The following is a 21650-nucleotide window of genomic DNA, read 5'->3' on the forward strand; positions in this document are numbered from 1 at the left end:
TGACATTAGAAAACAACAACATATTTATTCTCTAAAAATTCTAAATAATGCACCCAAATCTCACCAGTTGCAGAAGCTGCAGATTCGTATCGCTACTGGACTCCATCCTATGCCCTATAGATGACACAACTGAAATGCTCATTGTACTAGTAATTATTACTTGTATTTATATTACTATGTAATGTTAACTTAGGGTCTTAAAGATCGTTAGATTTATCATTGCCCTATATATTACAAAAATTATATTGCTCATAATGTAGAAGTCAAGTACTCTACTTTTTTTTTTTCAGATGAATGAATGAATTCCCCTTATTTTCCTTCAATTAACTGAAGAAATCAACACATTAAACGAAATGAGATAACAATGATAATAATAATAATAATAATAATAATAATAATAATAATAATAATAATAATAATAATTCATTCTAGTACTGAGGTCATGGAAAGCATGGGGCTCTACCTCCATGCCCCCCAAATGCCTTCTTGGCATGTTACGGGGATACCTTTACCTTTTACCTTTAATAATAATAATAATAATAATAATAATGAATGAATGAAGTCCATTACCATACACTTGTCAACAAAATTAAACACAATTTTGTTAAAAGATAAAGACAATGAATGAATCACTCAATGAAAGAGAATACAGGTTCAAATTGATGCCACAGTGAAGTGCAATGAATGAAGCAATTATGTTAGGTGGTGAAAAAGGTTAATGTAAGTAGGCTGGTGATGAAGTGGGTCGTAGTTCTTGAGTGGGATACCAAGCATCCCTTGATGGAATGGCCCCTCTTAGTAAGTTATATCTGAAGTCACCGTTATACTGATTACTGGGAAAATGGCTTGCACATATATAGGCCCTTCTGTAAGGATGAGGATTTTCTGCCACAGCTGCCCACATGTGATACCTGTTACGATCAAAATTCTATTATTATCTTAAAAAAAATACACAAACCAGGGTTGGTATTAATTTAAATTAATGATTTAATCATGAAGTAAATAAAATAATTTTCATTTTATTTACATCAAATAATTGTTACTACTTAAATCACAGATTAAAATTATATGCACCTAACATGATTAAGATGAGAAATTGAGGAGCGTTTTTGCAAAAGTCGATAGATGCAGAAATTTTCGAAAATGAGTTATATATGGATATCATATATTTTCTAGCTCCGGAATCGACCTATGAAATCAGATTTAGCAAAACTTGATTCATACCGTGTGTAGAGACCACCAAACCTTCCAGGTTTTTTCAAAACTCGATAGATGCTGTCGCTTAGTTAAAGCAAAACTCGATAGATGCTCGATTACTTATTTGAAATATTTGCAGGGTCAAATAAAATAGTTTTCAGCATAGTATTTCAGACAATTTAATTTTATTATGATTGCCGGCAGAATTGGAATGCTATTATTTTGCCGCCTAGCGGTAAATCACTGAGACGGAAGCTATTTGATCTCCCTCCCAAAACTAAAGCTTCACTGTTTAGGATTTCTCGCATAACTGTAAATTACTGAAGCGAAAACTATTTATCTATCTCTTCAACTCAACTTGACAATGAAGTGGTGAATATGAAGTGAAATACTTTTCAAAGCAGTATTCATTCACGTATGACTTCAGACGAGTTTTAAATAAGAGCGTTTTCAAATGTTCTGAAGTTCTAGTTAGTTTCTCTGTGTGAATAATGGATCCAGAAGATGAAATGATTATGAGTCAAGAAGTAGTGAACGGTAGGAAATCCAGAACTAAAGAGAAGAGTCCTCGTACAGGGAAGCGTAAATCAAAGGAGCATGAACCAAATATAAAATGCTCCCATGGACTTGCAAACTCTTCCTCCAATCCAAGAGCTAAATGAAGGAAGCAGTGTAAATTGGCAGAGTTAATCTTGGATGACATTAGTGCATTTCACAATAAATTTAAGATTTTATGCAAAATAAATTAGGACAAATTACTTATTAAGTTCATTACCATCACATCACCAAAGTGTAGGGTGGTGAATATCAAGTCTTCGAGAGGAAAACAAAATATGTCAATTAAATACAATATCAGGAAAACAGATGGACAGATAATCCCTGTTTGTGCGTCAAGTTTCCAAGGCATTAATGGCTTCTCGAAGGACCTATTGTCTCCTCTGGTAAATAGATTCTACTCTACAGGACAGTCACCAAGGGAAAATAGAGAGGAAATACTGCAGGTAAGAAGTATGAGAATCTTACAATAGCAGTGAAAAATTAGATAAAGATGTACAAATGCAGAGAGAGCCGCTATACTATTATAGGGGAAAATCTAGTAGGGGATATCTGCCTCCAGAACTCTCTATAAAAAAAATGTGGACACATTTCTGTAAAAAAGGAAAAAACTTGGACTACTTAAGACTGACTTACTCTCGAAGTATAAACATATATTTTCAAGTTATTCCAACTTGTCATTTAAAACTCCCTGTACTGATTCCTGCTCAACCCGCTAGATAGGCCTATTCCAAATAAAGGCAGAGACGGACTTGGTAAAAGAAATGAACTCAGGACCCAATATAGACCACATAAACTTCGTGGAGACAAGTTTTACAAAATTATGAAAGATGATAATCCAGAAGTAATAAAGATATGTTTTGACTTGCAACAAAATCAACCTCTACCGAAATTATCGGTGGGCGAAGTGTTCTACGCAAGACAAGTATGGCTGTACAACCTACGTGTTATGATACATAAAAAAGACAAGAAATTAAGGACATTTCATTCTATATTTGGTTGGAGACCCAGTCATCAAGGGGATGTAACTAAGTCGCATCTGTATTGCTAGATTTTTTTTAATCTAGAAAAAAAATCCGCAACTAATGCCTCTTCCAACATTAATCTGTTTTCTGATTCTTCTGCCAGTCAGAACAAGAATAGCATTATGATGGCAACTCTCATGTTTTTTTTTTTTGGAGCAAAACAATATTTTTACTCGCATTCTTCATTTCTTTTCGATACGCCGTCATAGCTATATGGCTCCAGATCGTGTTTTCGGAAGAACAGAAAAAGACTACAGGAGAATGGAAGACATACTGACTCCCAATGGCTACCACAAGATACCAGAAAATCATGGCACAGTCAAAAATCTCAATAAGGACTGGAAAATCATGGACATAAAATCGAGTACTCAAAAGGTGTTAAGATCGACACTACCATTTAAGATGGCTCCGCAGCGAGTGATCACTTACAGTAAAACTTTGGGAAAACATCGTGATATTTCTGTTACTGTGCAAAACACGTAAGCTACACAGCGTGTCCAGTGGCAGTGTGTGTGCTAAAGCAAAGAATTAAAACATGCGGTAGTGTGTTAAAATCCCCTGATCTTTCAGAAGTCAACATGGTGTCAAAAGAAAAAAGGAATGACGTTAAGAAACTCATGCAGTATTTCGAAGTAACTGGCGAGGCAAAGGACTTCTACACAACAGTTCTAGCAGATGTGTCCCATTAGACTTCTATGATAAAATTGTACTTTTGTGTTGACACTAATAATTTTCTTCAATTTTATTGGTGTTGTAATGAGATTCATATGAAGGTAGACTGCATCTATTGACTTTGGAAAAAAAAACTTATTTTTTTTTGCGCCTAAAACTTACAAGTAAAAAAAAAGTGCTTATATTTTTCAAACTACTTTCATTACCGCAGAACAAAGAATGCTTCCTGTGAAAATTGTTGTTGTAAAATAAATATTTGTATGTTTAAATTAAAAAATGTAATTTCTGTAAAATCTCGATTTCTGCATCTACCGACTTTTGAAAAAAATCTTATATTTTGCGCCTAAAACTGACAAGTAATAAAAAAAAGGTGCTTATATTTTTCAAACCTACTTTCATTGCCTCAGAACACAGAATGCTTCCTGTCAAAATTGTTGTTGTAAAATAAATATTTCTATCTTTAAATTAAAAAATGTAATTTCTGTAAAATCTTGATTTCTGCATCTATCGACTTTTGCAAAAACGCTCCTCAATTAACTTCCTGAAAAAATATATATATATATATAAACGTTTTTATATATGACTGTTCTGCTGCTTCTTAAAACTATTAGCAATATATATGAGTAGCAAACTTGCATCTCTGCAATGAACAAAATATTTTCTATGGTGAAATATATTTTTCTTCCTATGAATTCATATAAAATTTCACCACAGAAAAATCTTTGTTTATTACAGACATATAATTCTAGCATTTTCTAAAGAAATGGACAGGTTTTGAAAGTTTGCTTCTCATATGTCTTTTCCCAACTCCTAATTAAGGAGCAACAGAACACGTGGTACAGGTAGTCAAGTAGAGCCTACTTTCGGAATCACCACCTAATTAAAGCAGAGTATGATGCTGAGGATTGAAATGAATAGTTGTAGCTCATAACAATATTCAAAGTAAAAGTTGCATAATGCCAAATGGACTACGTATTTATTCTGAAAACACACAATGCTAAGCTCTTCTGATAAATTTATTTGTAAATATTAATCTCCCTAAATAGTTGAATTCTTTTCTAATGAATAACTGAGCATAATAGCTTGCCTAAGTCTAAGCTAATTATTATTATCATTAAGTGCAGGTTATTAGTGCTGTAACTCTTCATGTATTAATAATGAGGCCTATGTGTAAACATAGTAAATTATTTTTGAAGCGATGTTGTTAATTACTTAAAATAACACATTAACAAAATACACAATTATGTAGGAACTAATGCACAAATTAAGTTTAAATGAATTACAAAAGAAGGCAAAAACTCATTTTAATAAACAAATATGAATTTGACAAATAATTCTCACTTAAATTTAAAAATCACTACAGTTTACCAACCCTGACTATTTACTGATGATATATAAGGATATCTTTGCATTGAGCTTATGCCAATGCCACTGCTTACCTTTTAAGCTGTGCTGCATTACTTGGCGCAGGAAACAGGAATAACCAGGTCTTCTCATTACTATCCGATTTCTGACAGTACACTGCAGCACATTCACAGTGTAAAACTCCGCCATTTGTCTTTCTATTAACTGAAACAAACCAGCAGTAGCCTAGTATCGTATAATGCATTAATAACACTACATTTCATAGAATAATTGAAGGATTGCAGTATAATCAACGTTTGTGAAATATTCCTGGAAGAATTCTATCCACGAGTCTATAAAAATAATAAATATCTCCGGCAATTTAACTCTTTTTATTTTATCAAAATTATTCCAGTAAAGGTACTACTGTTAACTGTAAAGTCAAATTTGTAAAATATATCTTTTCGGGAACAACACTTCTTTACTATTGCGTTACCAAGCTAAGGTACCCCTCCATCCTTTGGTAACGCAACTGTAAAGAATTACACCGGGAACAACATATTTAGTCATATCAGAATCTGTCCCACGAATTTTAAGATGTCTGAGCAACTTAACTTAGCTATATACAAAAATAAGATGTTCGTTCATACCCAAAGTGTATATTAACTCTGTTAGCTTACCTTTAAAGCTCTTGGCGTAATTGCACTTAGGCCTAATACACTGTTGTAATTCAACACAGAAGTCAGTTCATCATGTGGTAGTGGTAGAAGGAAAGGTAATCGCGTTCTGAAGTTTCTCCCTGAAAACAATTACAGATCTCAGTTTAATAAACGTTTAAGATATGATGGAAGAATTCAGTTTAAATTAGAAAACATGACGGTGCAGTTAAGCTGCATCTACACGGTTCAGTTTTTCATGCTCGTACGCACGCAGTCTGGGAAGAATATTGAAAGAATCAAGTTTAAAGCGCATGTTGAATTAAGATACATTAAGATTTTCTATCTACAAGCTACGCCATATTAATATTAAAATACCAAAATACCATGTTCTGGAGTTTAGCCAAACCGATTATAGTTTCACTGACCAAGTTCTACAGCAGCGAAAGCTAAAATAATATATTATCCTGCACATTGTGTTGCACTTCCGTTATTATTAAATACCAATCTTGCAGGCATTGCTTGAATGTGTGAAGTTGAAAGAAAAGTTGAACCGTGTAGATGTAACCTCAAACATATTTCTTTCTTACCTTTAACGTTGCGAATTATTTCTAGTTGCAGGAAAGCACCAGTAACTTCTCAATTAACTCGATCTGTTCAAATTTCTTCCTTAAGCAGCCATGTTCGTCCATTCCATAATTTATACAAGATTTAAACAGAATAGGAATGCCAACATCCAACAGTTGATCAACTGAACAAATGAGGTTAAGAGGTCATACACAGTACACTAATATGGCTACTTTGTCCTCGAATGAAAATGCAAATTAGCTATATAGTAATAGTAATAATAATCCGAATATTATAAAACTGACACATTCTGTAAATAATGGATATTAATAATATCTGTTTAAAACTGTCATATTGGCAAAACTTATAACCAAAGAACTTTCGAAACCAAAGAGTTTTGTACTGCTAATTTTACAAACTCTGTGATCGAAATACAGCCAGCGCTGTCCTGACCACATGCGGCAAACTATGGAACATCTATGAGCATCCAACATCTATCATTTGAGTTAAACCCCCCTGGTATGTACCACAGTCTAATAGATACTGCCCCCTGGTTTGTAAGAAATCAACAACTGCATCAAGAATTGGGAATTCTTCCAATAGAACAGTACATCCATTCAACATGGATAAATATATAATAGGATGGGAAACTGCGGTCAGCACGATCTAGATGCGGTATTCTGAAATAAGGTGATCAGCGCCCGACGTCGTAGGTGGTAAATCATAGAACTACGTGAGAACCAGTGTTCTCCACTTTCCGATACGAAGTAGTCAGAACGTTGGCCGATGACCAGCCAACAGCGTTATGAAGGCAAGATGGATGCCAGAAAGATGCAAAAGATTCGAGGAAGATGCTCAGCGCCTGGATGCAAGACTGTTAATACTGTGGGAGGGAAGAATTTTTTTCTATTTTCCTCAGGAACCTATGAGGTAAGCTTTAGTATTATTATTGTGTCCTGTGTAGCCTAAACCTTACACTTGAAAACAATGTACTTTTTGGTGAAGTAGGTTAGACGAGCTGTGCATTGCTTTCTGCTAATTTATTTAGGATTACAGCACAGTCTAATAGATACAGTCACGCAGCTCATACGTATACAATATGCCAACATTTGACAGCTGGCGCGACAGTAGCCCTCTAGTGGCAGACAAGTTAAAAATGTGCACACGACATATGATAACACATCATAAAACGGGTTTTGCGTAATTTATTTTATATTTTTATGTTATACAATAAGTGTATATCGTTCTTACTAATTCTACTTTAGAATACTGGAAGAATTTCACACGCAGTTAATCTAAAAGTTTCAGAAGCTGAGAATAAACGTAATTCTTTCTGCTCCTTACAACTGAATCATGGCCCTGATCACGTATCATGGTTTCATATAATATAATTGTTTGTACGTGGACGGTTAATTCAATTCATTCCTAAACATATTTATAAACCATTGGAACTCTATATTTCCTGTGAGAAGAGTCATAATTGTAGGGCATAGGGTACATCGCGTGGTGAACTCCTCTCCCTATTTCCTGAGAAATTAACTATTTTCCATACCGCAAATTGCGGTAACCTCGGCCGCTGAGGTAAACTTAAAAATAAGAAAGGGAAAGATTTAAACCTTAATTTGACAGACATTGATTTATGAAGTTCATTATTTTTCAATTTTTTTATTATTATTTTGAGTCTCTAATAGTGTTGATATTATGGTTTAAATTTTTATGGAAAGTTTACCGCATTTTACATTACATTTCCAGTTTTCACGCATAAGCTTAATTTTAACTTATCCTACCTATATAATACGTATTTTACATGCATTTACTGTTATTATGACGTAGGTGAGAACAAATGAATACACAATTTTGTTGAAAAAATTGTAACTTCAATTAACTCAGAAAATGTAGGCCTAATTTTATTTTCAGAGCAGAAGTGGTGTAAGTCAAAAATGGGTAATGAGGGTTAAAGTAAACATTCTGTAAAATACAGCGCAAAGTAGCAGTTAATATTGAATTTATTTAAACTATTAGTAGTCAGTGAAAAGCACGAAGGATATATTAATTGCTACTTTGCGCTGTATTTTACAGAATTTTTACTTTAAACCTCATTACCTAATTTTTACTTATACCACTTCTCCTCTGAACGGCTCAAATAATCACTGGTAATGTAAAATCAACACCAATAACAATCATGCAAATTATTACAGAGAAGATTGCTTTTTATATTAAATTTAAAAAGGTTCTTTTATTTCTTGAGAACTTAATACTTCTGCCACATGAATCTGTCAGAAATTTATCGGCACAGTCTGGATTTATTCAAGAAGTGAATATTTTGCAAAAGGATTGTAATACGCCATGAATTCTTGAAAAAATTAACACCATAATCATACTTGGATTCAATATAACATTCAACTTTTGAAAAATATAAAGAAAAAAACACGAATACAAAAATTATGGAATTACGTGCATTAAAAACTGTAGATACATTACCCAAAATCGGAATTGTTACACATTTACACATGATCTCTGCAAAACAATAATATACTGTAACAGGTATTTACTTTGTTTTTATTTAAACTCTCCTTCCTCACATACAAATAGGTAACTGATAACTAATATATGTTTTATAGAACACAATACGTAGGCTACCTACAGCGTGGATTATAGGTTATGACTGAGTTATGATTTTCTCTTGGTCTTTAGGGAATCTGAAGAACGACAAATTCGGAGATTTAAACTTGTTACTACAATTTTCGTCATTGCACACATTGCCTTTATTCCGACGCATGATTAAAACGTTATTATAACATCTCGCATACGTTTAAAGCACGTGCTGGCTGTATCAACCCTATGGCCAGTGGCTTGCCTGCCGCTTGAGCGCTAGTGTTGTGAATGTTGGCAAAAAAAGTGTTGAAGTTGCGCGACTGTATATATTAGACTGTGATTATAGTAGGAGTATAAATTTAGATGGTTCCGAAATTCAGCCAAACTGTAATGAAATGTGAAATATTGACGAAAAAGAGCAAGAAGGCTGAAAATGAAACCTCGTAAACCTGAATTGTAGCATTAGGCCACATGGCTGGAAACTAAAACCACGTGGTTTTCAGTATAAACATCTCACAGTTATGGAAGATAAAATTATGCCTTCTTTGATGTAGTTAGCCATTCTGGAGAAATTCTCAATCAAGTGTAATAATAATAATAATAATAATAATAATAATAATAATAATAATAATTATTATTATTATTATTATAAGCTTAGGCCTAATATTTAATTTAGTTTGTACCCAATATCTGTTGCTGCTACCAGTTTTCCTATGGTCACTCACCACCTAGTGATGCGCATTAGACATCTCTTAAAATAACACAAACGCAGCAGATAAGTTATAATTTTTTTCCCCAATTTTTGCATGATTTCTAGTCAATATTTCTTCTACTTTATCTCATTAGTAATTGTAATCCATTGCTTTAGGTGTTGGAAGTGGCTCCGATTTTGTGGGCTAGAGGACCGGTATCGAGTTGCCGCAGATGCCACACATAGGTTGAGAATCTGCATGGACCACTTCATTGAGTCTGACTATTATAGCTCTTCACAAAAAGTGATACTTAAGCAAACTGCAGTGCCCACTGTTCATGCTAATGGATTAGTGGTGCCATCAAACCCTAAAATCCGGAGCCCACCATCTAGCCCAGTTATGCCTCGAGCGACCTTATCACCGGGGTCTACCCCAACTTTCAGGCATCACAAGACTTTGCGGACGTATGCTAGGAGGGCGAAGATTGATTCTGCAGCTGCTGAAGGTAATTAGTACACTAGCAATGTTTTTATGTCATTCATGTTTAAAATTTCCGATTTCATTACTCTTTTCTTTATTTTCAGGTACGCGAAGTCTCATAGGTTTACAAGCTGCAACTGAGCAGGCTGCAAGCTTGGCAGCTATGCCTCAAACAATTCCTACTCCTATGAGTACTCCAGCTTCAAAGATTACTGCTTCGACGGCATATGCCGGGATGAATAAAGATGCATGCCAACAAGGTAATTATTCCACTTAGTCAAGTTTATGGATTTCAAGGAATGCCTTAGTTCCTCATCAGCTGTTGTTACATTACATGTTTCAAAATACGTAATTAATTGTTTCGTTTTTTTTGTGATTATTACAGAGAAAAGTATGATTGGTGAACAGCTGAGGGGCTATCAGCAACCATCGCTCCTATTCAATGTGGTTCCCACAGCTGAAGGTAAGCGATACTGTCTTGTGAGCCTGGTAACATGCTAGTAATCATTTAAGTTAATTTCCCCCTGCCATATGTCTGCAGTTTTCATACTTCATTCTTTTACAGTAGTGAATAATAACAAATCCTCTTAACTACAGGGCAGGGTGTTTATCTTGTTATATATCGATCGTCCAGTTCAAAAGTGCGACAACTCAAAAATTGCCATTTTTAGTTATTTATACTACTGAAAGCCCCTTTCGGAGCTCTTTCCGATTCAATATTGAGATAAGTCATATTTACAACCAAAAAGAATAAAAAAGAAATAAACTGCTTTAGAAGTAATTATAACTATGGACTTTATTAATCCATTATTACTACATTTCGAAATCTATTAATAATGAACTGGAAGATCGTGATATACTCATCCTGGATACTGACTCATTTCTAATTGTCGTAGTTATGAACCACAAATTTGTCCCTGTTTAGGGGATTTATTTGAAACTTTCAACTGAAGATATCTCAAAACTTGTTTTTTTGAGTTGCCGCACTTTTGAACCAGACGATCGATACTGCAACTGATATCCTGACAAGTCTCCCTGGCACGAAGTACACCATCATTCCCTCTTACTGACTTCTCTTTAATATCCCAACACCTCTGCTGATTATCCCTTTCTGTTAGTGTCAGTTGTCCTCTATGGCCCAGCCTATTAGCAAAAAAATATTTTATATTACATTACAATGAACAATTCAGATTAACACAATCAAATTTGTTTCAGCATTAAACTTTTGGATTGTTACTATTACTTAACATTTATATAAGTTATAATTTGCACAGTTAAGAGCAGTTTGAAATGAATGGAGCACAAAGTCTGTTCAATTCTTGCTTCAATGTAATTTATCATTTATTTCCTTAGATACTGACATGAATACATCCATGATGGAACAGTTTCCTTCAGCTTCAGCTACACCTCCTTCCAAACTTGGTAAATATTGATCACATTTTGATGTAATGTCAATTTTGTAATATGTTATATAGCCTATCCATAGCTTGCATGCCTTTTGTTAGGCCTACATTAACTTAACAACGTGTTGTCACGTTTCATTTTTTATTTAAAATAGTTCCCAGCAATTAGATTAATCTGAAGTTAATTTCGTAATCTTTAGGTCCTGGTGTTGCAAAACGAAAACTTTTCTCCAGTCCTCACTTCTCATCTTCACCCAGGAGCAACAAACTAAAAATGGCAGCTCTGAAAGCAAAGGTGAAGAGACTGGATAAAAAATTGCAACAAGTCGAAGAAGACAGAATTTCGGATCAAGTTGGAAGGAGAAGGGAGCCAATGGCCACATCATCTCAACTGCCAACAATTGTTCAAAAGATATACGAGGCACAGGTGCAGATGAGAAAAATTCATAAACATGGATATAGATGGAGTGACGTCATGAAAGATTTTTCTTTGTCATTATTTTATCACAGTCCTAAAGGGTATAATTTTATGAAAAAACTTTTCCTATTGCCCAGTATCAAGACACTTCAAAGTTATCAGAACAAAATAGACATTGAGCCAGGTCTGATGCAGCCTGTTTTGACAACTCTTAAGTCACTTGCTGCAGGGCCTCTGTCTGACAGATCAGAGAATGTATGTTCACTGATCATTGATGAAATTGCCATACGTCAGCAGTTGCATTATGACTCTAAATCTGATATGATTAAGGGTTTTGCTGACGATGGAATAGCAAGATATCCCATGAAAATAGGTAACCATTGTTTGATGGCAATGGTTAAAGGGATTAAGAAGGGATGGAAACAGGTAATAGGTTATTGGATATCTGATGGTCCTATATCTGCTACATCTCTCTTGAACATTGTCAATTTGTGTGTTTGTGAACTTCACAAAATCGGGTTCCATATTAAGGTTTTAATATGTGATCAAGGTACAAATAATCAAAGTTTGGCATCTAAATTGGGGGTTTCAGCAGTAAGACCGTATTTTGAAGTGAATGGGAATAATATTCATTTCATGTATGATCTACTACACCTTTTGAAGTCCATTAGGAACAACTTATTGCGATATGATTTGCATTACATGGAAAAACCTGTATCTTGGTCACATATTAGAACTATCTATGATATGCATGATGATGTGTTAAAACTTAAGTTAGTTCCTAAACTGACAAAGGACCATGTTTTCCCTAAAATGTTTTCTCGTATGAAGGTTAAGCTGGCAACACAGGTGTTTTCCTATTCTGTACATACTGCAATTCATGCATATGTTGGAATGGGAAAGCTACATATCAGTGCTCTGCATACTGCCGACTTCATTGAGATGATGAGCAAGCTGTTTGACACTTTCAACAGCACGAAACTGAAAACAGATAAATTTAAATATAGATTTGCCATAACTCCTGACTCCGTTCACGTAGAATTTTTGAAAAAAACTTTGAATGACATTCAGTCCTTGGAATTCGTGGGTTGCAAGCGTCAGCCAGCTTGTCTTGAAGGTTGGAAAATTAGTATTCAGAGCTTGCTGAATTTGTTCGATGAGCTTAGTTCTGAGTACAACATTCCTAAATTAAGGACTCGATTTCTGAGTCAGGATGCATTGGAGAATACATTTGCTACCATAAGACAACAGCACGGGTGCAATGTAAATCCATCTGTCCAACAACATGAAAGTGGTCTTCGACACATACTCATTACATCTCTTTCCAAGTCATCACACAGAAGTAACTGCGAAAAAGATGTTGAGTATGTGTTGACGAAATTGAATAGTATTTCTGTTAGTGACAAGGCTGTTCAGGAGTCGTCATCTGTTACAGATGTAAACTGTATCAGTGATTGTACTCCTGATACTATAGTCGAAATGGATGTGGAGTGTGATACTGGAAGTATCGAGAATGATAATGCTGTGTACTACATTGCAGGGTACATTTGCTCAAGGTTCCTCAAAAAAACATAAATGCAGTCAATGTAAAAATACTCTCACTCTGGTAGAAAGCCAGAGAGAACTGAGTGAAAGCCATCAAATATTTACTTACTTCAAGGCATTTGATGACGATTTTGGAAGTCTTTCATTGCCCAGAAACGAAGTTTTCACTCAGTTCCGAGAATGGGAGAATTCATTCTGCAGACATTTCAAAGCAAACTGTCATTGTAAAAATTTGAGGACAGTGATGAAAAAATATGTGTTGGAATGATTGTAATTTTTCTCTTTGTAGTCAGGACCAATTCAATAATTTGTTTAATATGTATATAGTATCTAGGATTAATTGGTCGTCTCGATTTTTCAACCAGTCACATTGTTTTGGTCCTGACTTCAAGAGAAAACTAAGATTATTAAATAATTGTCGAGTCTCTTCTGAGAAGAAAGTAGGTACAGTGTTGATAGCATCACATGTACACTGGCGTTCAAAGATATCCAGCCTATGATTATATGACCATGTAAGCAAACTTTCCAATCACGGAATAAGTCAGAACCAAAGACATTAAAAATTGACAAAAATTGGAAGAATTCCACTAGTTCTCAATAAGTGGTACCATTATTTGAGCAGTTAAAAACGTGTCAGGAAAAATTACTATGTAGATTGAGCATAAATTATTCTCGTAAAATTGACAATATCAGTGGTTTCCCGCTAAATTTAGTGTTGCTTCACAATCAGCAGTGTGGGATGAAAAATGAATTCTATAATGCGGGTATATTTATGTGTGATTGGCAACACTGACTATTATCATCACCATGTATTCATACAAGTAATAACTAAATAAGCCATACTTACGCCAAAAAAAAAGTATCGATTAGTAGGGCGAGATATTTTGAACGTCAGTGTACAGTAGTGGCAAGAATACCCGGACCGACAGAATAATCAAAGTCCCCAAAATTAGCCACTGCACATGCCACACCCGCATTCACAAGGTAGCGAGTAATCTATTGAAACTGTTGTAGTCTCGACTGCTGACGTAGCCCATTTTGAAAGCCATTAGAAAATAAGATGGTAAAATTCATGTTCTGGGAATAACAAGTTAATTACGTAGTATAATATCGCTGCAATCAGAAAGTATTGGGAGTAAATTTGAATAAGGAACAAAAAAAGGGTTCCTTTCCAGCAGGATTCGAACCACGAAAGTCTTAGTTACCAGTCTATTGTGTTCTGGAGTGAACAAGGCTCTGAAATCAGCTACAAGGGTCGGTCCGGTTTTTTTTGCCACTGCTGTACATCATTGTGCATCGATCTTCTTGGATTGCAGCTACCTAGAGTAGTGACCCACCCATCTCTCATCTGCATACTGTGAACTCGGCAGTGTCTTTAAAGTAGTGTAAATAGCTCATATTGTGTGTAACAAATAGGTATAATATCATATTGGTGGAAAGTTCATAGCTTTTTTTATTATTTTTTTAAATTTTTATTTATTTTTTTTTTTTGCCCCAGAAAAAAATGTTTTTAGCAAATGTTAAATATATTGTGTGATTGTAGGGAGCAAAGTTACAGTATGTGGTACATGTGTGTGTATGTAAGAGAGATATTTGACTTTGGAAGTTGGGGGTTAACATACCTTCAGTTCACCTAGTAAACTCTTTTGCCCAACATAATGCAAGTAAGTGATGCAGCTCATGTATTTCACTCTGACCCTCAGTACATACAACATTTTGGTATACGTTACCGTTATGTGTATGCCAAACAACGTCTAAGAACCTTAGATGTGATCCTAGAAAAGTGTTCTAAAATGTGTTGCAAAATAGTAGATAGCAATATGACAGTTTCAATTATCAAATATTTTTTTGTAGTATCCGAAATCTGATTAATGTAATATGTATCTAGTCAGCGATGTATGCAACGGAGGGGGGAAAGGAATTGGCCACTCTTACTCATTACCTCCTGCTCTGATTGCCCCATGAGTGTCACTTGTAGGGTCCAAACCTGGTTTTGGACAGTCGACTAAACAATAGTTGATGAGTCCAGGCAGACAAGGGGACAAACCATAAATTTCGATACGTAGGATATCTCACTGAATGTGAAGAAATATGTTCTGACTAAACTATATGACAACATATTATTCAAATGGTATCATTTACATCTGTAAACGAGCACAGATGGCAGAGCATTCCAAAATATTAATATATAGATGTGGCTTTTTCTCTTATCCGACTGGGCCCCACAATTTCAATTAATCAATTTGTTATATAGACTTTACCAAAGTACTGCACACTAAATATGTAAGTGTATCTGTGTGTATAGGATTACCAGATGTTCTGGATTTCGCTTGACATGTCCTGCGTCCTGCCAGGGTTCGTAAAAATCAGAAATTTTACTGCTTTTCTTTCTTGCCAATTCCCAATGGACAAAAGAGAGTAACTATTGAGTTGGGGTCCATTAGAGGAATTATGTTTGTAAAATCCTTGCTCAAACAAGTCGAGTCACCAGAGAAGTATTAACAATCCGAAAATTAAATAAGGTAAAATCTAATTTAGAATCCGTATACTTCAATTCTATTCATGATAATGGTTTTGTATCAGTTTTATTGTAAAAGACAAACAAATTACCTTATTATATAAAAGAATGTAAAAAGACGTCACGTCAAATATCAAGTTAGTCTATTATGCCCTGCTTTTATATGGAAAATTCTTTTTCATTTAAAATGATCTGCTTTTAAATTGTTACAATCTGGTAACCCTAGTGCACATGTAGTGTATGTTAAACAGTGATATGATGAAACATGTCAAAATTCTGTTGTTGAATGTATTGTAAAATAGTATAGAGTAATATAGTAATTTCAATTATGTAACTAGTTTTTGCAGACTTAAAGTGCACTAAACACTATTACCTAAAGAATAAAATCCTAATTATTTAACCTTGTTTTCTTTTATTTTCTGTCCCTGTTGGCTGTATTTTAATTAGTTACATTATAAGGTAGTGTAAAATAGACCGTCTCTTCCAACTATTGGTTCCAATAACAATTTTCAGTGAAAGATGATGTGAGGAATAAAATTTTTTAAGTTTTATTTTTAATTGAGGGGTGTGGGGCGGGGGGATGAGGAATATTTACTGCATATAGTTCAACTTTTCGCCGCCAGGTGCGCTGTTAGATGCACGGAGTAATTAGTTATTATTTTCGCAACTTGGGTGCGCTGCAGGATGCAGGGAGTAGTTACTCTTTTCGCTACTTGGTGCGCTGCTAGATGTAATAACTCCTCTAACCGCATATAGATGGCAGCACGATCAATTTCTACAACAGAGCCTCTAGTATGTGTTACGGGAAACTCAGTAAGTTTCGCTCCTATTATATATTTATCCATGCATTCAATGTCAAAATCTTACTTCAACAAACTTCCTGGTGTTCCTGAAGCTGTGACATATAACATCGGCACAAGATCTTGTCAGCCATCTCGACTTAAAAGGAAACTCCCTCAAGACATCGTTCTTAGTGATACTGACGACTCTTCACAATTTAACACAGAAAATCATCATATTTCTGTTCACATAATTCACAAAAATGTTCAATTAAATAATTTAAATTAATTAGAGGAGTCTTTTGAGCCAACCTCAGCATGATATTCTGCATGTGATATTCCATAATTTAACAGTGGTCTGTATAGCAAGTTTGCTGGTCGACCAATATTAAACAATAAAAAAAAGTCTAATAGATACGTCACGCAACTCATACGTATAAAATAACGTATGCCAACATTTGACAGCTGGCACGACAGTAGCCCTCTAGCGGCAGGCAAGTTAAAAGTGTGCACACGACATATGATAACACATCAGAAAACGGGTTTGCGTAATTTATTTCATATTTTTATGCCTTACAATAAGTGTATATGGTTCTTATTAATTCTACTTCAGAATCCTGGAAGAATTTCACACGCAGTTAATCTACAGGTTTCAGAAGTTGGGAATAAACGTAATTCTTTCTGCTCCTTACAACTGAATCATGGCCCTGATCACGTATCATGGTTTGAAATAATATAATTGTTCGTGCGTGGTCGGTTAATTCAATTCATTCCTAAATATATTTATGAATCATTGGAACTTTGTATTTCCTGTGAAAAGAGTAAAAATTAGTAGCTTCAAAATTGTAGGGCATATCTCGTAGGGTACATCGCGTTGTGAACTCCTTTCCCCATTTCGTGAGAAATTAGCGATTTTGCATACCGCAAATTGGGGTAAACTCGGTCGCTGAGGTAAACTTGAAAATAAAGAAAAAGGGAGGATTTAAAGATTAATATGAAGTTCATTATTTTTCCATTTCTTAAGAACCGGTATTTCCTTTATTATTTTGAGTCACAAATAGTGCTGATATTATGGTTTAAATTTGTATGGCAAGTTTACCGCATTTTACATTACATTTCCCGTTTTCACACATAATGCCTAATTTTAAGTTATCCTACCTATATAATACGTAATTTACATGCACTTACTGTTAATATGACGTAGGTGAGAACAAATAAATGAACACACAATTTTGTTGAAAAAAATTGTAACTTCAATTAACTCAGAAAATGTAGGCCTAATTTTATTTTCAGAGCAGAAGTGGTGTAAGTCAAAACTGGGTAATGAGGGGTTAAAGTAAATATTCTGTAAACTACAGCGCAAAGTGGTAGTTAATATTGAATGTATTTAAACTATTAATAGTCATTGAATAGCACGAATGATATATTAATTGCTGCTTTGCGCTGTATTTTACAGAATTTTTACTTTAAAAATCATTATCTGATTTTGACGTACACCACTTCTGAGCTGAACGGCTCAAATAATCACTGGGAATGTAAAATCAACACCAATAACAGTCATGCAAATTATTACAGAAAAGATTGCTTGTTATATTAAATTTAAAAAAGCTCTTTTATTTCTCTAGAACTTAAGACGTCTGCCACATGTATCTACACCAACACATCAGAAATTTATCGACACAGTCTGGATTTATTCAAGAAGTGAATATTTTGCAAAAGGATTACTATACTCCATGAATTCTTGCAAAATTAACACCATGATACCTACTTGAATGCTATATAACATTCAACTTTTGAAAAATATAAATAAAAAAACGAATAAAAAATTATGGAATTACTTGCATTAAAAACTGTAGATATATTATCTAAAATCGGAATGGTTACACATTTACACATAAGATCACTGCAAAAAAATAATATACTGTAACAGGTATTTACTTTGCTTTTTATTTAAACTCTCCTTCCTGACATACAAATAGGTAACTGATAAGTAATAAATGTTTTATAAAACACAATACGTAGCTAAACTACCTACAACGTGGATTATTGGTTATGACTGAGTTATGATTTTCTCTTGGTCTTTAGAGAATCTGAAGAACGACAAATTCGGAGATTTAAACTTGTTGGTACTGCAATTCATTCATTCATTCATTCATTCATTCATTCATTCATTTATTTTATTCCATAGATCTTACATGAGCAATGAAGCTTTAAGATGTGGAACATGTCAACATTTTACAATATTACAATTACAATTTTTACAAATTTTTATAGTTTTACAATTTAGTAATTTTCTACAATTTTTACAATTTTGTACAATTTTTTTACATTTTTTTTTACATTTTGGCGAGATGTAGTGAGATGAGATGAGGTCCGAGGATTCGCCAAAATATTACCCGGCATTTGCCTTTTCGGTGGGGGAAACCTCGGAAAAACCCAACCAGGTAATCAAATCAAAGGGGTTGATGCCAAGGACTCGCCATGGACCATCCGGCTTCAGTCCCACGGCTGGGGAAAACCTCCGAAGAAACCAAAGTCCAAAGGGGGATCCAACCCAAGCCCGAACGCAGCTCCTGATCAGGAGCCCAGCGAGTCTGTCGACTGAGCAACATCGATGGCTCTACTAAAAGTATACAATACATAGCCAATCAGATTATTAAATTTACAAACGCAAACGATCATTCATAAGTTGAGCTATATTATAATACAAAACAATTTAATTAAATTTAAGGCATAAACAATTCAACCAGTTGTGATATACAGAAATTGATAATACATATCATGCAAACTACTTCAAATTACAAACACAAACAATTTATCAGTAGAGCTATATAGATTACTATTCAATTTAAAGCATATACAATTCATCGGTCAAATCTATACAAATATATACAATACAAAGTAGCATACTTTTATTAAGCTATACAAATTTGTGCAATTAATATCAAGTAGATTAATTCAATTTATAATCATAAACAATTCATCAGTTGAGCTATACATATTACCATTCAATTTACAGTAGGTCTATATACAATACATCAGTAGAGCTACACAGACTAGTAATCATTTTAAGAACATACACAATTCATCAGCCAAACTATACAAACATATATAATCAAATTAGTATTTTCGTTAAGCTATTCAATTCATATGAAGTAGATTATTTCAATTTATAAGCTTAAACAATTCATCAGTAGACCTATACAGTATATTTACAGTACATACAATTCATCAGTTATGCTAAACAAAAAATACAATACATAGTAAACAGATTAAGTCACTATAAAAATATATTTTAGTTGAGCTATATAAAATTGTACATGTCATTTAAGTAGAATAATTCAATTCACAAGCATAAACAATTCATCAATTGTGTAGAAGGTATGAGTATGTAGAAATTTGGTTAATTCTTTTCTGAACCTTTTCTCGTTGTTCTTCAAATCTTTAAGATAATTAGGCAGTGCATTGAAGACTGTTATACATGAATAGCGAACTTCTTTTTTAAAATAGCTTAGACTAACAGAGGGTAGATGAAGATCTGATTTATGTCTTGTATTAAAATGATGAATGTCTTGATTAGTACTGAATTTATCTTGGTTCTTAATATACAGCATCATTAGGGAAAGAATGTATTCACAAGGTAAAGTCAAGATTTCTAAGTTTCGGAAAATATTTTTACATGAGGTCCTTTTATGCACACCGGCCATTATTCTTATAGCTTTCTTTTGTAAAACAAAAACGTGTTTAGCTTCAGACGAGTTACCCCAGAATATTAATCCATATTTCATTACAAAGTGAAAATATGCAAAGTATGACATTTTAAGTAAGTTTATATCACCAATAGTAGATAAGGATCTTAATGCATAACAGGCAGAGCTCAATTTACGAGTAATACATTCTATATGCGTTTTCCAGTTCAAGTGATTATCCAATTCTAATCCAAGAAACTTTGTGCTTATAGATTCTTTGAGATGAGTTCCATTTAATCGAATACTGTAGGAAACCTGAGCACTATTGTGTGTACTAAATTTGACTGCACTGGTTTTATCAACATTAAGTGCTAGTTTATTTGCATGGAACCATTCATTAATTAGATTCAGCACTGTATTAGAAGTGTTTATAAAATGATCGTATTGTTTGCTTGAAATAATTACACTTGTATCATCTGCAAATAAAATTACATGGGATAAATTGTTTATGGTCAAGGCTAAATCATTAATATAAACTAGAAACAACAATGGACCTAAAATTGACCCCTGCGGAACACCATGTTTAATATTTCTAAATTCTGAATAAGTAACTTTATGACTATTTGGTACATTTATTTGTACTTTTTGTTTTCTATTTGATAAGTACGATGTAAACCAACCCAACATCTCATCTTTAATACCATAAAACTTCAATTTTTTTACTAATATACTATGGTCTACACAATCAAATGCTTTAGCTAAGTCACAAAAAATCCCACCTACATGTAGTTTCGAATTTAATGAATTTAGTATTTCATCCACCAAACTAAAAGCAGCATTCCCTGTCGATTTTTGTTTTCTAAATCCAAACTGTTCTAAAACTAATATATTGTTGGACTCCAGGTAATGATATAATCTATTATACATAACTTTCTCAAACACTTTTGAAAATGTTGTTAATAATGATATGAGTCTGTAATTAGCAATAGTACATTTATCTCCCTTTTTGTATATTGGTTTTACTATTGAATATATGAGTCTTTCTGGAAAAATACCACATTGCATTGACAAATTGCATAGATAGCTTAACGGAGGGGATAATATTTCAGAACAAGCTTTCAGAACTTTACTTGGAATTTCATCATATCCAGAGGAATATTTTTTTTTAGTTGTTTTATCACATGCATGATTTCTGCTGCGGTAGTGGGAATAAATTTGAGACCTAAAAACTCAGTGTTAAATGCATCAGTTAGGTAACCAAGTGCAGCATCTTCTGCACAATCTTGAATGTTTAAGTTCTGAATAATATTTATATAGAAGTCGTTAAAATGATTTGCAATTGATTTTGGGTTATCTATTTTACTATCATTGATTTTAATGCAAGTAATATTTTCACTATTTGAATATCGATTAGTTTCATTTTTAATAATATCCCAAATAGTTTTAATCTTATTATCTGAATTTTGTATTTTTTTCATTCAGATACATTTTCTTTGCATCTTTTATAACTTTTGT

At 33.7% G+C, this 21650-nt stretch overlaps 1 long non-coding RNA gene across 1 annotated transcript; it reads right to left on the reverse strand.

Annotated features, from left to right (window-relative positions):
- Window positions 1–536: 536 nt before the first annotated feature.
- LOC138700539 (uncharacterized) lies at window positions 537–5593 on the reverse strand. The gene is made up of 3 exons (XR_011332379.1): window positions 5474–5593; window positions 4889–5018; window positions 537–911 (listed from the first exon to the last, which is right to left on the reverse strand). It is a non-coding gene; the product is annotated as an uncharacterized lncRNA (long non-coding RNA).
- Between the last annotated feature and the right edge of the window lie 16057 nt (window positions 5594–21650).

Source organism: Periplaneta americana, chromosome 5 (genome assembly GCF_040183065.1).
Source record: "Periplaneta americana isolate PAMFEO1 chromosome 5, P.americana_PAMFEO1_priV1, whole genome shotgun sequence".
NCBI lineage: Eukaryota > Metazoa > Arthropoda > Insecta > Blattodea > Blattidae > Periplaneta > Periplaneta americana.